Here is an 18,027-nt window from a genome sequence, read left to right on the forward strand (position 1 = left end):
AAATAAAGAAAATGCTCGTAGAGGAGGAAATGTTACATGACAAGGTTTCAGTCACAGCTGTTGAGGTCCGCGGTGGCGGCCTGTCATAACATCTAGGCCGTAGCCACCGCACCGACACGTTTCCAAGCCGTAGGTTACAGCTTTGATTTGACACATAACTATAAATCAAGCGTAAGTCTACCCACAGAGCATGCTCAGTACGCATCCTCCCAGCAGCGCACGCTCCTGATGATGGTGGGGGCTGGCATGTGAGGAGCGTTCAGTTGTGTGAAAACATTGCTGCTCAGCAGCTGTAAATGTGGCTTTAAAGTGATTCTCCACCCAAATAACATCACTTACCCATCAACTGCTGACCCTTGGATGTCTGGAATTCATAATGAAGCTTTTTCCTCCTGCTTGACCTTTGGTGAAACCAGAATTCAGAAAACGATTAAGTCTCACACTTGTTGCCGCAGACCAATGGAGACCAGGCGTTAGCAGCAGCGGAACGATACAGAACGTCCGCTTACAAACTCACGAATGCATCGTCTTCTTTGAGAAGTCACACGCTCAATATTTCACAAGCGCTTGCTTCTAGTTTGCAAAACAAACAAAACCCTGATCAAAAATACGACGTGTGATGGTTGCAGTGTTGAACTGCCATAAATTCAAACGGTCTTTTTCAACTGGTCATGTGACGCCCGTGTTCGGTGTTCACGCTGATGTGGGCAGTTTCTGTTTGTTCACTGTTCCAGTAACCATGAAAGCAAGATATTTGATGTCATGGAGATTCAAATCGCTGCTTTTTTTGGAGCTCGCCAACTTTCGTACCGCGACACTCAACAGAGACATCGATAAACGCTGCACTTGATGACTTCATGCGTTACAAATTTAATTAAAATTAATGAAATGTAAACATTTATGTACTTAATGCTTGGCAGTATCCTAAAATATCATCAGTACCGTCTCATGACACAATTTCTCATGGAAGCTGCTGTATTTCTAGTCTCGCTTCTCAATTTTGGTGTTTTTTTTTTGTTTTTTTTTTTAATATTTTACTTCTACGTTTAAAAAACGCGGGAACTACCCCGATATCTACCGACATTGTTTTGAAAAAAAACTTACATGTTTTCTGTACACACTTTCCAACATATGACGAAAAAGAGTGTAAACGTAATTGCTATGGCTTGTAAAGGAAAGTGTAAGCATTAATCAGCGGGAGCGCCGTTGCTGTGTTGTTGTTCTTTTGAATCCAGACGCAGGCCGAGTGAAAGCCCACTCATCATCTTGCCAATTAGCTGCATGATGGCTTTCAGATGAAATTAGCTCAACCACTGTTGTGGAGTGCAGGTTAGACAGCAGCACCCACTAAATGAGAAGAGACACTTCACGTCTCCAGTGTGTGTCTCCTGAATCAGATAGAAACACATCGCCTCAAAGTTGCATCCAGGAGCCTGTAGTCAGCTCCTTGGGAATGTTTCAGTTCGCTTACGTTCTCTCTTCTCTGTTCTTTTACTGCATGTGTGCTTGATCATGTAACACTTTTCTTGTCCATATGGAATCCAAAGCTTTTAACTTTTTAGGGCCTGTGTCTTTGTTGGGTTTCGCTCTTGACATCCCCTCATTTACACTTCTCTTCATCCCTTTTTGTTGGTGGGTCAGAAAAACTTCTTACCGCTTCCAAAGTTCCTTCTTCACGAGAGTCCGAAAGTTAAGACAACGGGAAGAAATGGTATCCTGGCACCGGCAGCAACCTTTTGTATTTTCTAAGAACTTTCCAGGGATTACGGCTGTTTTACTTTTCTACTTTGCACATAGTGTCTGCTAGACTTCCATGATTTCAAATGTTGAAGAGAAAGTATTGAAAAGAGAGTTTTCGGCGTCACGTGCTGTGCTGTCACCTGGTTTCACACCCTCGTCTCACCGTACCCGAGCAAGTCAACATCATCTCCATTTTCCTGTGTGCAGTCGTTAAGTTCCGAAGTCATAATAGCACTACTGCAAGTTAACACTTCCATTAATTTCCCATCGGCGCCTTTGCTCCCCACAATAACATCAACAGCGTACATTACTGGCAAGTGAAGCAGTTCCACATGTTCGATATTTCACTGAGGCAAAGTTCAACACTGCTGCACTCCGAGGTCACGCTAAGGTCGGGCTCATCCCGCGGCAAGAGATCGCAGCCTCAATTTCACGGATTTTAACTGCTAAATTATTCATTTCTCCACCCACAATTAGTGGTGTGGGCAGTTAATATGTAGTTGTTTTTTTTAACTCTTCAAGTTTTTAACTTACAGGTTTCATGAGCATTTAAAGGCTGTCATCACTTCAGCGGCCAGTCAGTAAATATCAGATCACTTTTCTGTCACAATTAGAGTGTTCTGATAAAAAAAAAAAAGCAATCATAGAAATGTTTAATCCACAGCCTACAAAAGAAATTAGATATGAGGCTCTTTTTAGAGAACTGTAATGAGAAGATCAACTGTAGTCCAGACTACAGAGAGAGAGCAAACACGTTCCAGGTGCTGGTGATGCAGAAGCTACCACACGCTCAGAACCACACCAGTTCTTTTAATAACTGATGGGCATTTATTTCGTATTCAATCAAATTAACCGAGACGGAGCTGTGAATTCCTTTGCCTATAAACCACCACATACATCCTTGGACCAGACCAGACCAGACAGGATAGGACAAGACCAGACTGGACCGGACCAGACCAGACCAGACCAGACAGGAGAGGACAAGACCAAGACTGGACCGGACCAGACCAGACCAGACAGGACAAGACCAGACTGGACCGGACCAGACCGGACCAGAAGCTGCCGTCGGACCGACCTGCTACTGAACTGTTTGAGGGGTCCTGAACTTTTTGAGCAGCTCTCCAGTTTGCGCCTGCAGAAGTTGTCGTGAAAAATAAACACGCTCTTCAAATGTAAATCAGGTTGATAACGCTTGAGCGTGCTGTGACCCTCTAAACATCATGGATCTAGAAATTCACGTTCTAAGCCTCTACTGCTGTTTGATGAAGAAAATGTCACGCATGCACCCACAGAGAAACAGTTGTATTTCAGTGTATTACCTTCTTTGCTATCACTGTCTTTTTTGGGGGGGGCGGGGGGGGGGGGGGGCCTTTGACTTTTGTCACGTTTTGGACTTGTTGTCATTGAATTGTGTCATTTCCTACCTGGCCTGTGGGGGCCTAAAGACTAGAGATGTGAGCATGAGAGCGGAGGGATCTGGGCCGGTAATTACATGTTAAAGGTTCAGTTGTTGGTGCATTGATTACTAGAAGGGCCTAAACAAAAACAAAAAAACAAGACAGGATTGGTATGTTGGCATTCACCATCTTAAAACTGTTAGCTTATTGAACGTTGCTCCTCTACATCAGTCCATATTGAAAAGATGACCCCTCCCACAGGCTCCCGTTCTCTGAAACTCATGACCAGCTGGTGCAGATAGCGATCATTCAACAGAGAATAAAAGCCGCCTGTGAATTTTGAGGTGCTTGTGTGTCTTAAAGATGGAAGCTGCTAATACGCGGCTGAATGAGACGACCAACAGCAGCCGTGTGCTCACGGTGCAGCTTCTGCAGAGCCTAATATTAGCGTTTGTACTGACAGCCGCATTTGCTCTTCAAAAACCATGAAAGTTGGTGTTCATTTATGAGAAATTGTATGCTAAACAAAATGTGTAAGACTCAAATTTGTTTGCCAGAGTGCTTTCTGGACCCCAAGAAGGACAGCCATGCCCTGAATGCTAATGGGGATCCATAATAAAGTAAAGTAAAAGCTTATTTTCCGGCAGTGATGGAAAAGCTCTTGTAAGAAGTCTCGCCGGCTGTCGGCCGGGGGAACCCATGGCAATGCTAATCTTGGGGTTGTCCTCAAAAATCCCTCATCCCTGCAGCACTTCACTCTATATCTTCATTTTCACTGTGTTTTTGCACCTTCTCCTTCATTAGAGCACCTAAATCTCTCCTCCGCCTCGGTGATGGAGATTCTAAGCCGGGCAGAAAAATGAAGCTTTTGGCGGTCGGCGTGTTATGTTATTGTTTGCGTTTGAGGTTGAATCTTTTGTCAGGGCATCGGTCTGTCGCTTCTATGGTCCAGTTAACCCCAATCAGCTGGTGCCAGACCTCTATTGAACAATTCCTCCCTCATACTGTAGATATATGGATGTGTGTGTGTGTGTGTGTGTGTGTGTGTGTGTGTGTGTGTGTGTGTGTGTGTGTGTGTGTGTGTGTGTGTTTAACTCTCTGATGCTGAATCAATGAGACACCTCAGGGATGGCACGGTGCAGGGGGAGGGTTGGGAGGCGGGGTGGATTGAGGGTCGTATGCCAGGCTCATTCTTCACACTTTTTTTTTTTTTCAAAAGAGGGGTGTGTGCAAAATAATACCCGCTCATTAGGAGCGCGCTGGCTCCTGGTTAATTCATTCTGGACTGTCATGGGCTTGTGTACGACCCCCGGGTAACACATAAATCACACACAGAACCAACCGGTCGAGCGGCGAGCCTCATGCCCCTAACGCTGCTGATTTATCAACCAAATTACTGCGAGTCCTGCTCGGCCCCAACACTTTGCCGAGGAAATCACCGACTAACCCCTGAGCGAACCGATTTATTGAAAAGCTGTCCCCCTCCACTTCCATCCCTCCGCCCTGCCTCGCTTTCTGTGTCTCTCCACTCATCTTTCACTGACTTAATTAAAATCTATCCCGTTGGCTCGTTGGCATTTATTACAACCACTGGGCTAATGAAACAAAGAAAACGACAAAAAACAAAGCTGCTTTGTGCCCATAAACGTTTTACACAGCAACAGAAACACACACACACACACACACACACACACACACACACACACACACACACACACACACTGCTATAGTTCCACTGTAGTTATTGGCATTTAAACGAGGTGGGCTCATTAAGATGTGTGTCTCAATCAAGAGACGGTTTTGTGATGTGGGGAAGAACAAGAAGAAAAAAAACTACAACTCCAAACACAAATCTATTAGTGCAGTTAACCCTTTGTGCTCTGTTGACATTGGCTGTTCATCCGTCAGGGTCTCACAAAATAACTGCAACATCTGTTTTGTTCCTGTGATTTCAGGAGACGCCATCAAAAACGCGACGGAAAAGGTGGTGAAAGAGAAGCACTTTCAAGAGGGGGACACCACGAACGGGTGACTTTGTTCCCTGAAAGTTCGTCTACCTGAGACAGGTGAGCTAAATCTCACTGGTCTACAGTCGCAAGTGTTTGAGATTTTGTCAGAAAGGTTTTCAGTCAGCGGCCTTTTCTTATGACGCGATAATCCTGCTGCCTGAGGGATCGTGATGCATAACTGGCCTGTCGCTGACCACAAACACCAGCTTAAATATCATCTTTGTAACCAAATCTTAAAATGTTCATAAAACTGTCAAAATGAGGAATGTGTTGTGTTTTTTTGGGTTTTTTTTTTGAAGAGTTAAAAGGAGTCCAAATCAGTGGTGTTAATAATTTAGTTTCAAACCCTGAGCTTGGGCTTGCAGGCTATCTGGGTATTAATCAATGACATTGCTGATTAACGTCATTAATATTCTCTTTAAAGTCTCTTTTTTCCCCCCCAAAAAAGAAAAAAAAAGGGTCATTCTATACACATTTGATTCACTAGATTTAATTTTTCGAACTCCCCCCCCCCCCCCAGAGTTTCCAACATTCCACTGACCTCGTCACGTGACCACCGATATTGACATTAACTCTATTTGGCAACTTTGCGCGAGTTTGGCTGCGGTTGGCGACGAAGCCCAGGAGGCGCGGTGAGAGTCCGGTTTTGCTTTTGTTGGAACTAAAAGCCTCTGAAGGCAACGATGGCCTCGAGCAGGACCTGGGAGGCCCCTGTGCGACTCGAGGTGGCCTCTGGTTCCTGGAGATGGGGGTCACGCCTCAATATGTCACCGAGTCAATACCGGGGAAAAAGCTTGACGGCTGTTGGGCGGGTCAGTCCGGATCAGAGACGCCTGGACTGACGCCGGTGTCGGTTCTTGAAACGACGGTTAGTTGTGCAAATTTGCGTCTTTAATAGGAGTGGAGAAAAGTGAAGAACTTAATTAGCGTTAATTAATCCATCTGCCAAATTGCACAAGAAAAAAAAAACCCATCCCGGATCGAAGTGACATGACTCCTGATCCCCCCCCCACACACACACACACACACACACACACACACACACACACACACACACACACACACACACACACACACACACACACACACACACTACCACCACCACCACACACACCCACACACACCCGCAGGTCTTTCCTTTCTTCTCTCAGACCAGGCAGCCATTGGACTTTCTTCTATTCTGCTGGGGTTTTTTTTTTTTTCTTGCCTCCTCTTGAGAATTGGAAATGGGGGATGGAGACGAGCGGGGTGGTGGAGGTGGAGGAGGAGGTGACGGCGGTGGGTGGGGATGAGGAAGGTGCTAAATTAGCTGGCTGATCCGCGCTCATTGCCGCATACACATCCTCCTATTACTGCGCCCCGGCGCCGCTTAATATTCCGGGCATGGCGGCCGCGTCTCGATAGCAGATTTATCAAATGGGAAAATGAATGTATGATGATCAGTTAAATTGAAAATCAGCGCCCGGGTGACAGACCGCGCTGACACCTCGGTAATTAGAAAGAAAAATGATGGCGTCCGAATGCATAATAGAGCAAAAACAATTTACGCTACCCCCCCCCCCCCCATACCCCTCCTCCCCCAACCACCCACCCCAACCCACACCGTAATGATGGCGCGTTCAAATTGAAAATTTCTCCCGGTTGAAATTGAATTCATAAAGTGTGATGCATGAGAGGCACGGACACAGCGGGAGGGCCTGTCCGGTCCAGGCTCGCCGTGATCGATCGGCCGTTTGTGTCGGTGCCACCAAACTCTCTCTCTCTCTCTCTCTCTCTCTCTCTCTTTCTCTCCCTCCCCCCCCCCCCTCCATGCTGCATCCCGGAAATTCACCCACAAGAAGAGATAGTACATCAATTTAAATCTACATCGTTCCTCTCAGACATTCAGGCCTTTATCTCCCAGTTTTAACATACAAAAAAAAAAATCAACATTTCTTTTTTCCCCCTCGTTTTGATGAGTAACTTTATCTTTCGGTCATTAAGTTTCTGACTCAAACAAAGAATAAAATCTCACCGTTTCCGTGGTCAAAGGTAATACACACCTCAAGTGTTTGATCTGTTTAATATGCCTGCCAGCTTTGTGTGTGTGTGTGTGTGTGTGTGTGTGTGTGTGTGTGTCACCTTTTCATTATTCCCAAATTAATGAAAAAAATAATTTTAATTGATAATTAACGACACATTTAGACCAGCCGCTCTTGAAAAGGTAAAATGAAGCAATAAACCTGCAGGAGGATCGAGTTTTCCTGCATTCGAATTTAGATTCTTTGTCCTAAAACAATAATAAACTCGTGAAGAATCCATTTCTCTCTAAATAACAAGTTAAATTAGGGCGGGGGGGGGGGTAGGAGGTGGGGAAATAATATTAACAGGTTTTATTTTTTTTAAATTCTTGACAAAATTAAGCAGGAAATATAATAAAGAGAGTTTAAGGCAACGATAGAAAGGCCTTTGCTGGAGAGATCAAACCTATATGTTCTAATTAATCGCCCTCTTGAAACTAACCGATTACAGTAAAGCCCCTTTCTCTCTCTGTCTCTCTCTCTCTCTCTCTCTCTCTCTCTCTCTCTCTCCCTCTCTCTCGCTCTCCCTCCCTCTTAAAAAAGTGAATAAAAGTGTAAAAATTTCACAGAGCGCACGCGGAATGAACGATTTAATGTGATTGTTTCGGTCGAATGGGACGTTTCCTGGGGCCTTATGGGAAAATAATGTCCTTATGAATTAAATAATAGGGTTATTACTTTCATTGATTTCAGCTGTCTGGGAATTTAGTGTTCAGCCTGGGTCTTAACCCATCCTCCCCCCGCTGCTCCCCCCTCCCTCTCTCCCTCTCTCTCTCTCCTCGTCCTCTTGTCTAATTATTTTCCTATAAGCCCCCTGCTTCCTACAGCGCAAATAGCAGAGTCACTGGGCGAAAATTATGTAAATATTATTAAAGGGACTCAGGCACGGAAATTCATTTTAGCTCGACGTAGCAAAGTAAAGCTCTGTCCCTCGGATCCCCCTCAATTTATTTGCAAATAAAAGGCGAGGTGACCGGGAGGGACCGGGGATATTTAGCCGGGGCTGTCAACACGGCCCCCTCCGCGCGGGCAAGCTGAAGCAGAATTAATGGTTTTAATAATTGGGATTTCAGTTTCTAGGGGGAATTGGTGGCGTTTACACTTCATAAGCTTAACATACTTTCTCTCCTGCAAGAGGAGAAGAGGGCGAGCGCGGGCTTGCGCGGGCACCTGCACATTTTAAGGGGGGGATCTCTCTCTCTCTCTCTCTCTCTCTCTCTCTCTCTATCTGTCTATCTCTATCGTTATCTCTCTCTCTCCCTCTCTCTTTAGCTCGGCCAACACTTTGTCAAAAAATAATATATATATATATATATTAATATATATATATATATATATATATATATATATATATATTAATATGAGCTCCACTCTCTTTTTTCCCTCTCCTATATCTTTATATCTTTATCTGCCCCCTCCCTGAGGGCCCCGCAGTCCTATTAGAACAAATGACGAGGGGCCCCCGTGCGCTTTTGTATAAAAAAAAAAAAAAAAAAAAAAGGCGCAGGCGGGCGGGCGGGCGGGCGCGCGCCTGTCCTATTATGTGCGACACATGATCAATAGGGCGATAACGCAGCAACATCAATATAAGCGACAGAACAATGAGGGATATCATCGAGCATCTATCTTAATATAGCCGGCTACAAGGGCCGTCTGACAACCGCGGCAGCTCATGAAAATTCCGCCCCACGAATCTCCCACATCTCCTCCTCCCTCCTCCTCAATAGACTATGCGCACTCACGCCGGCTCGGCACGCACGCACACAAACACCACGCAGCTGGCTCCGGCTATTATTTTCCATTTCAATTGACACCCCTGCCTTTCATGCTAATTCTATTATTGTAGGAAGTTTATGTGATTCCATATCACTAGAAATCGGTAATGTCTAATAACCCTTTGGGCTGGAAGGAAGGAGAAAAAAAACTGCCTGGAGACCCGCGGCAGCCAGTGGGAAAATAATTACTTTCATATCAAAACTCAGCAGGAGGCGCAGGGTCCTATAGCCCGCGGCCACTAACCTCATTCCAGCTCGGCCTTTGAAATGAATAAATTTGTTAAAGCAATAAATACAAAACAGCCAGACGGACTTGAGCCGCAGCTCGGGCTCACTACACACAGCAAGGGGGGGGGGGGGGGGGGGGGGGGGGGGGGGGGGGGTTATCAGCTGTAACACCACACAACTCCAGCCGCCATGATCCCAGCTAGGGTGGCACACAGCAGCACCTCACTGAACACAATCATTCAATTTAAACAATAACTTTATTTATCAAAATGTTTACATATAAATATCATTTTTTCTCGATTTTACAATATCTGAGGATCTTAGTTGTGTAGGATGAAGCCTAGTTTTTTTTGTTTACAAGTTGGTCACCAAAAAAAAAAGGAAGAAAATAGAGAGAGAGAGAGAGAGAGAGCGAAACTGCTTCTATAGGTGTAGGCCTACAGCCTGAATATGAGGACAGCCGCAGCTTTGAGGGCCATCTGGATTGATCACACATGATTAAAAAATAGATGAAAATTAAGTCTCCTGATTCCTGATATGTTTTCGAGTGTCTCGGCAGAGCTTTGGGAATGTTTGACTAGTCTGAGCGGTGGTCCTGGTCCTCTGTTTATGTTTGTCCTTGCACGTGTCAGTCCATGTCCACATCCTCTCCATCTGTTTCGGGTGTTTCTTGACAGTCTGTGTTTGCTTTGAGACACTTGGAGAGGGTCTGGAGACGCTCCTTCCTCTTTAGCACACAGCTCAGCAGCTTGGCAGCCGTCGGTCACCGCCGCCGCTGCCGCCTCCGTTTGAACTTTCGAGCTCCTCACCTCGCTGCTGTCACCGGATTGCGAGGAGCTCAGCCTGGTCAGAGCCGTCTGAGCTGTGCTATTTGATGGAGAAACAGCGAGTCTCCCGCTACTGCAGTCACCACCACACTCCTCCGTGTCGGCTCCATCCACGCTATTGCTCATGTGATTGTGGTGGTGCTGTGAATCGTGGTCTATATGATCCGAGTTTATAGGCTTAGTGACACTGCCAACGCTGGAGAGGTCAAAGGGCGCAGGGCTCCCTGCGTTCTGTTCCAGGGTTTGTCCCAGACTGAGCTGGCTGATGTTGTCCTGACATGGCGCGACCTTTAGGGCTGTCTGTGGCACGAGAAAGCCCAGGGGCTGATGGGTAATGGGGTAAAGCAAGAAATGACCTTTACCCACCAATGTCCTCTGATTGGGCAGCGAGGGAAAGTCCAGCTGAGATTTGCGTCGAGGGGTGGCGTCAGAGAGGAGGCTCTCCACGCTGAAAGGGTTCCGTTTCTGAAGAGCAGAGGACCTCGGCCCTCCAGGACTGGAGCTGTGCGTGCTGCCTGGAGAAACCTGCTCCGGTTCTTTTGTGGTTCTTTGGTTTTGGTGGTTTTGTAGTTGGCTGAAGTCGTGTCGAGTTTGGTCACAGCTGGATTCAGTTTGGTGTCCTCCTCCACCCTTTGTAGCCGGCAGTTCTATATGAATAGTCCCAGTAACGCTTGAGGACTGCTGCTCGCTGTCGGTGAACTGGGAGACGCCGCTGTCGCTCTCAGAACCCCCCGGTGTGTGGAAGCTGTCACCTGGGAGAAGTTTGTTCTGCGACTTCAGCAGCTTCCTCTCCTGCTTCCGTTTCTTCTTCTCGGCCCTCTCTTGCTCCCTGCGCGCGATCTCCTCGGGGTCCATGGGCTCGCCGCTGCACGTGGTGGGATGAGAGTTGTGAGCAGGCCGCCCTGGCCCTTTCTTTGTGTTCTCCTTTTTTCTCCACTTAGCACGTCTGTTTTGGAACCAAACCTGCGCACACACACAACACAGGAGTGACGTGTCAGATACGCTTCGCAATCAGGTGTCAGCAGAACTCACTGGCAGCTCTGCTCAGACACATCAACTCCTGGATACATCTCATTATTAGTCATTAGAGGAAGAAAAGCACTTCGCTTGTTGGAATACTTTTACATGAAGGTTTGCTTCTATTCTCTTTTATTTATACACCAGGCGTCTAAAACAAAACAGTCAAGAAGGTGTCCAAGTAAAGATATGAATGTAGAATATGAAAATAAAATCTTATAATGGAGAATCATTTAACAGATTGAGGGATACAGAAAATAATAACGGGTAAGAAAGCAGACTAATGGTGTCAAGCTCTGTAAAACAAAATGGACTCCAAAGATTATTTTTCACTGTGTAGACTTGAACACAACATACCGCCATAAAAGCCTCTAATGTCTCTGAATTAATCAAGATCTCTGGTTAATTGTGTGAGTGTGTGTGTGTGTGTGTGTGTGTGTGTGTGTGTGTGTGTGTGTGTTTGTATTTATTTCATAGTCATTGATTATCTTCCTTATTTTAAACAAAACACAGTTCATTGAAGGCCACAGTGAAGAAAAAAATGTCACCCAGTGTTGAGAGTGACAGGCTCAGAACAACAGACCTCAGACCTGCCATGACAACGCAGATAAATCAGTGTCAGAACAGATCAGATCACCGAGCCTGATCCAGACCAGTCCCGGATTATTCCACCCAGCCCGGGAAGAGTCCAGGCCAACTCTTCTCCATCACTTGCTGTGTATTTTACCAGCAGCTCCAAACATCTAAACAGCACACCAGGTTCATAGGTCACAGCAGTGGGCCGGCAGATGCACAGATGTGCTGCTGCTAATTACCAATCAGTCTGGGAGAGTCTAGGCGAGCCAATTGCATTTAATTGTACCGTGGCTAAGTCAGCCGTGCCGGGTGTCAGTGTCCTGTGTCACACCCAGAGAGCTGGACTCTCCCGTCTCCACACCGAGCCAAACGAGGGAGGCTCCCCCGCCTGACAGCTCTCACTGGCCGGCCTCTGGGCGCGCTCAGGGCCGCATGTTCGCCGCTGATAACGCCACAAGGGTTACAGCGTGCAGATCCGCGAACGTTGCATAATAAGGACGAGACACCAACATCCTGCGCGACAATGGCGCTTCTTATGAATTGTTAATGTTGGTTATATCTTTCCCCCGCAAACCTGCTGATAAAGGAGCGTTAAGCAGCTTGAGGGAACAATAATCTGAGGTTTAGGAGCAAAAATCCCCAAACAACAGCCAGCAAACAGCGAGCTGGTGTTCAGCCGCTGTGACTCCATCCAGCCATGCGGGGGACCACATGCATGTACTGGAGATATACATGTTAAATTCAATGTAGCACAAATACACATCTTTTGCATTATTATTATTATTATTATTATTATTATTATTATTATTATTATTATTATTATTCCTTTTTTCGGCAAAATTAAAAGGGCTTCCTTAAAGGTGCAAGTCAGTTTTTTCCTGCTGTGATTGTAATTCCTCTTCCAATATAAGACCTTTTCCAAACGATTAATTAATTACAATTAAATATTATTATTATTATTATTATTATTATTATTATTGTTATTATTATTGTTATTATTATTATGTTTTATTCTGCCTTATGCTGCAAAACAAATCTACCTACGGGTACAAATAAAGTCACCTACCTACCTTATTTTTAAATAAATTAGGTAGAATTGTATTGTTGTTAAATGTACAAATTTGTCATATATTTTGCTTCATATCTCACTTTTGAGTCAACAACCCAAATTGCATTTTTCCCACTGAACTGTTACATTTACTCCTACGAAAGATAATAATCATAATAATAATACTACTAATAATAAGGATATTATTATTATTATTATTGTTGTTGTTATTATATTAGTATTATTCTTATTCTTATTATGATAACAATTGGCTTGCCCTAAAATGATCATGATCATCAAACAGAACCACCTAAAATAAATCCAAACAAATCACAATTACCAAATTACCAACTGAAGAAGGCAGGTCCAGCACCCGAGGGTGACGGGAGGGACCATTTTCAGCCTCTGGTTTGCTCAGTAAATGGCCTTGTTTTTATTAACCCATAAATCAATAGGTTGCGGTCATGCATAATTCAAAGGGACTCTTTATTGAAGCTTTGATAATTGACAAATAGCTATCTCAGTAGGGGGGGGGGGGCACGTCTAAACAAACACACCTCTGACGTTCCCCTTTGTGGAAGGAAGACTGATACTGATAGGAAAACCGCCATCAAAAGCAAATAATAATAATATTAACAATCATAATAATAATGAAAATAAAAATCTCCCAATTCACAAACGAATGAAGTTTTTCAAAATGTGTGTGTGTGTGTGTATGTGCGTGCGTGCGCGCGCGTGTGTGTGCGTGTACCTGAACCCTGGACTCCACCAGGTCCAGCCTGAGGGCGAGCGCCTCGCGCATGAACACATCCGGGTAGTGACTCTCATTGAAAGCCTTCTCGAGCTCCTCCAGCTGCCACCCGGTGAAATTCGTCCTCGTGCGTCTCCGTTTACAACCGGGACTTTCTTTATCTGGGTCCCCGGAATCTGGGATGGTCAGTGTGTGTGTGTGTGTGTGTGTGTGTGTGTGTGTGTGTGTGTGTGTGTGTGTGTGTGAGAGAGAGAGAGAGAGAGAGGGAGAGAGAGAGAGAGTGAGAGAGAGAGAGAGAGAGGGGACAGGGGGTCATGCCTCATGATGGTCATCACATGTTCGTTTAATTGCATCTTTCTGTTTGGTTTGTATTTTTCTTTTACTGATATTCACTTCCATTCGACCCACAAGGCTTGAACGACAGTTTCCACATCAACTGAAGCCCCTCCAGTTTTTCTTTTTCCCCTTCTTTTCAGTGAGCCAGCATTATTTCTCTAGAGTCACCACATACCCAAACTTTTTAATGGCATATTTTACTGACTCTCCTCTTCTAAATGTGTGGCCAACGGCTTTAAAAAATAATTCAAAATGCGCCGTTAGAAGAAGCTGCCCCCCGTTTATCACACAGATTCGTTAGCCAGAGGAACAGCCGGGCCTACCTGAGAGTTTGAACTGCGGGCTGTCGGACGACAGCAGCGGGTTGGAGCTGACCACCGAGGCCGAACAGGAGCCGTTAAGTAATCCGTCTATAGAGAAGGGGACGGCGGCCGACGACTGTAGCTGGTGCGCGCTGGCGAGCTCGTAGACGTGCTGGTGGTGGTGGTGGTGGTGGTGAGGACCGAGCGGGTACGGGAAGCCCACCAGTCCTCCCAGAGAGCCTCCGAACTGGGCGTGAGGATGCTCGAGTACCCGGCTGTCCATGCTCGCCCAGGCTGCGGCGGGGCCGAAGTGAAGACGCGCAGGGAGGCAGTGTGGCTGAACATGCAGTCAAGGAATTAAAGTCGGAGAGACGAGGAAGAAGAAAAAGAAGAAGAAGAAGAAGAGGAAGAAGAAGCGGCGAGGGAGAGACAGGAGGCTGATGCGGAGAGAGAGAGAGAGAGATAGAAAGAGAGAGTGAGAGCGAGAGAGAGGGGGGAACCCTGGCGGCCGTCTCCCGCGGCCACGGTAGTGTCTGAGGAGTCGAGGAGAGCGGGATGCGAGGTATTTCACGTTTTACGGTCCAGCCGAGATGTCAACCCTGCTCTTTCTCTCGGAGCCAGCTCATTAGGACTCCTCCATCTGCTCGCGGGACCAATAAGAAACGTTAATCGCCATGTGACGTCAGAGACGCGGTTAATGGAGCAAAGGAAGCTCGAGCTAGAGAGAGAGAGAGAGAGAGAGAGAGAGCGCGTTGTGTTTTTTCACGGGATCGATCACTAATTACACCTGGCCGGGTCCTTTATTTCAGCCCTGTCTAAACAACGGGGACGAGGCTGCGCTGGAACTTAGAAACAGCCGCCTGATTGACGGGCTGACTCAATTTCATTCACACTATTTGACTTTCCTCCTCCTCCTCCTTTTTTTTTTTAATGACAGACACGTTTTCTTCCAAGTTACAAAAAAAAAGGGCTGCCCGAGTCTCTCTGCCACTCGTGCGTGCGCGCTCCCGCGTCATGTTTTACAGGGGCATTCCGGGCCAGATTGATCCAATAACAGCGCCTTTATCATCCCCCCTTTTTTTTTCCTGAGCTGTCACATCGTATTTTAAAGTACAAGCCTCTCTCCATCTTCAGGACAACACACACACACACACACACACACACACACACACACACACACACACACACACACACACACACACACACACACACACACCTTGTGTCTTGGAGCCCGACCGATTTAGCAGTATAACTGGCCGATATTAGCTGATGTAAACACCTTGCTTTGTGCGAAGTGTCTTGATTCGGGTCCTTGGTTGCTTCTCCGGAGTGCTGTGTTCCAGTGCTGCATTTGGGACAATGAAAGTTTCTCATTTAAACTATAAAATGTTCATCCTCCATGTATTTGAACCATATTTGAGGGAGCACTTCTCAAAGAATATTGGCCAATTAATTAACTGGTGGTTGTTTAACATCTGTATAGCCCCCCCCCCCCCCAAAAAAAAAGAAACCCTGTATTGATCAGGCCCGACTCAATAACATGATTTAGATTTTTCATCCCGGCAGCTAAATGAGGTGCGACGTGGACTGTAAACTTCCTGCGGTTTTCAGACTCTAAATTCACGTTGAATGTAGTCATTCGTTACTGATCCCAGAACAGCCGAACAGCATCGCCAGGCAACGTGACAACTGTCCACGCTTCAGCTGCCAGAGGAGACCGCAGTCCCAGAACAGCAAATGACAACCAAAGTTGCTGAATGACACTTTCCAAGTAGATCAATGCATAATCTTGAATTCCTGGAAGCGGGTGTTGGGTGGGCGGCCATCTGCCTCGATCAGCTGGGGCGAAATTGGTCAAGTGCTACAGATCTCTAGTCCACAAAACTGAGATAAAGATGATCAAAAGCTGTTTTTCAGGTTCACGAATGCTGAGAAACCTCAGTTCTTAAGTGATCCTAGAGGCCGAGGAGGAACGCTTCAGTTGTACCGAGCCGGCTTTGACAGTGTCGGAGGGGGAATCTTAAGACCGATGCCCCTATTATGTGTCACCGAAGTGGGCAGTGGGACAAAGCCCAGTGCTATCTGTCAGTTTCCACGAATGCTTGCAGCTTGTTGCCCGTGTCACTTCAGTTGGAAATGGGTTTTCGACGTTGTCTCCCAGTTTGCTCAAGAGTTGTAAACCCCGTATGTCCGGATCTCCTCATGTACGTCCAAACAACTTTTTTCATGTTCTCTTTTGTGAAGAAGCGTAACTGCGCAAAATCGGAGGTGGAAACTCCGACCTAGCAGATCTGCCAGTCACGTGACCAGCCTGCTGATTCCTCTGCCATGGTCTTCACCGATACTACCGGCTTCACTTTGTCACTGGAAAAGCAGCAACGCGGCCGATACTCGCTGGAGGTTAAGAACAATTCACTTGTGGAGCTGAGAGTAATTACTCTCACATATTTTGCTGATGAATGGCTCTTCTGCGCAACGCTGCTGATGCCGCCATCTTCTGGCGACATGATGTAGCCTGTCTTCTCTGCTCCAAACCAGCTGATTAAATCACACATAATGCGTCTTTTGTCTTATTTGCAACACATCTACAGTTTGCCCGTCCGTCCTCCTGGTCAGATTCAGGACCAACGTGTTCCGGTTCAGTCCCGGTGGTTTCACTCACACAACGCTGCTGAACGGGGCTCCTTGTAGCCCTGCTGGTTTTGCGTTTGAGGGCCAGGCTGCAACAGAGCCGTGGGTGTCACACTGTTAATGTGGACTAATGGAGGAGGTTAAGATGATGCTTGTAGATTTCCTGGAGGTTGAAACAGAAGGACACTCATATTTGGTCTCCTTTTCAAAAAAAAAACCCAAAAAAACTAACAACTTCCTGAGCACTTGGTTGATGGCGGTGAGGGTCAACCAGAAGTTGCAACCAGCGAGCTAAACTGTGAGCTCCAACTCATTACGATGCTCCACAAAGCTTAGGGAAGCTTCTCTGTAGGTTCATTACCATGAGGGATTACACACTGACATTTGATACATTGCTATTGTAAAATATAAATGTTAGCCACTTTAAAGAAAACCCCGAATTAAAGTGATTGAACGGCCCTCACAGCGATCGGCAAGGGGACTGGTGTTTATTGGCCCTCAGGATGGGAAAACCCCCCAAATCCAAGTCTGAGTTCATTGTAGGACCGTCAGTGGTTTTTCCTGTATCTCGTGCATCCTGGGATATTAAGGCAGGGGACGCAAATCATTGCTCCCCCTCAAATTAAAGTGAAAACTCACGACAGTAGAACTGCTGCTCATTGTCGCTGTGACGTGCACAGTTACAGAAAAACGAACATGCAATTTGTTGTCACGCATTTGTTAATTAAATGGGTACTGACTGAAAAATCCATCGGGCTACAGAACCGTAAAATTATTAAGCGGAATTTCCTTTGCTTTCCTCCAGAATTAATTTAAAACTATTTTTTTAAATGCCCCCCCACCCCCACCCCACGGAGCCAATTTAGCAAAACTAAATAGAACAATTTAGAAATATGTGCTTTTTGTGTGTTTAAAAAAAAAAAAAAGGATATTATTAAAAAAAAAAAAAACCCACTGCAATCAAAATTTCAAGTCATCCAGTTAAGGGTCTTGTCTAATGCGGGGCAAATGGTCCTGGAGTAGAAGCCTGCATTGGGAAATGAAAGGTTTTGAAATTTACAATCATGGCACAGGCCAGGAGCAAGCGGGTGTCCAGGTGGACATCTTTGGGGAAGCAAGGGAGGGAGACAAAGGCGGGAAAGAGAGAAAGATTATACATATAAATTGTAAACGGTGTCGCAGGGGCCAAATCTTGCCTGAGGCGGTGACTGCTTCATTTTGTGTTAAATTTCTTGACAGAAAGACACCCGCGTGCTGGTGAATACTGAATGGTAATCAGAGCTGGTTGAATAAGTGCCTCCCCCTCCTTCTTCCATTACTGTGAATTAAT

The 18,027-nt window shown here is 45.9% G+C and overlaps 1 long non-coding RNA gene and 1 pseudogene across 2 annotated transcripts in view; one reads left to right on the forward strand and one right to left on the reverse strand.

Annotated features, from left to right (window-relative positions):
• The window catches only part of LOC147257866 (uncharacterized), a 63,104-nt gene extending 57,913 nt beyond the window's left edge, over positions 1-5,191 (forward strand). The window contains exon 3 of the long non-coding RNA XR_015117495.1: positions 5,093-5,191. This is a non-coding gene — a long non-coding RNA (uncharacterized LOC147257866). The remainder of the gene's footprint in view (positions 1-5,092) is intronic.
• A 4,515-nt stretch (positions 5,192-9,706) lies between these two features.
• On the reverse strand, positions 9,707-14,671 carry LOC147257867 (homeobox protein unc-4 homolog; annotated as a pseudogene). The gene is made up of 3 exons (XR_015117496.1): positions 14,088-14,671; positions 13,429-13,604; positions 9,707-10,999 (listed from the first exon to the last, which is right to left on the reverse strand). The product of XR_015117496.1 is annotated as a homeobox protein unc-4 homolog (transcript).
• Positions 14,672-18,027: the final 3,356 nt, after the last annotated feature.

The sequence above is a fragment of the Aulostomus chinensis genome, chromosome 8, assembly GCF_037954235.1.
Source record: "Aulostomus chinensis isolate RoL2024-O1b breed Wild chromosome 8, RoL_Achi_v1.0, whole genome shotgun sequence".
Taxonomy (NCBI): domain Eukaryota; kingdom Metazoa; phylum Chordata; class Actinopteri; order Syngnathiformes; family Aulostomidae; genus Aulostomus; species Aulostomus chinensis.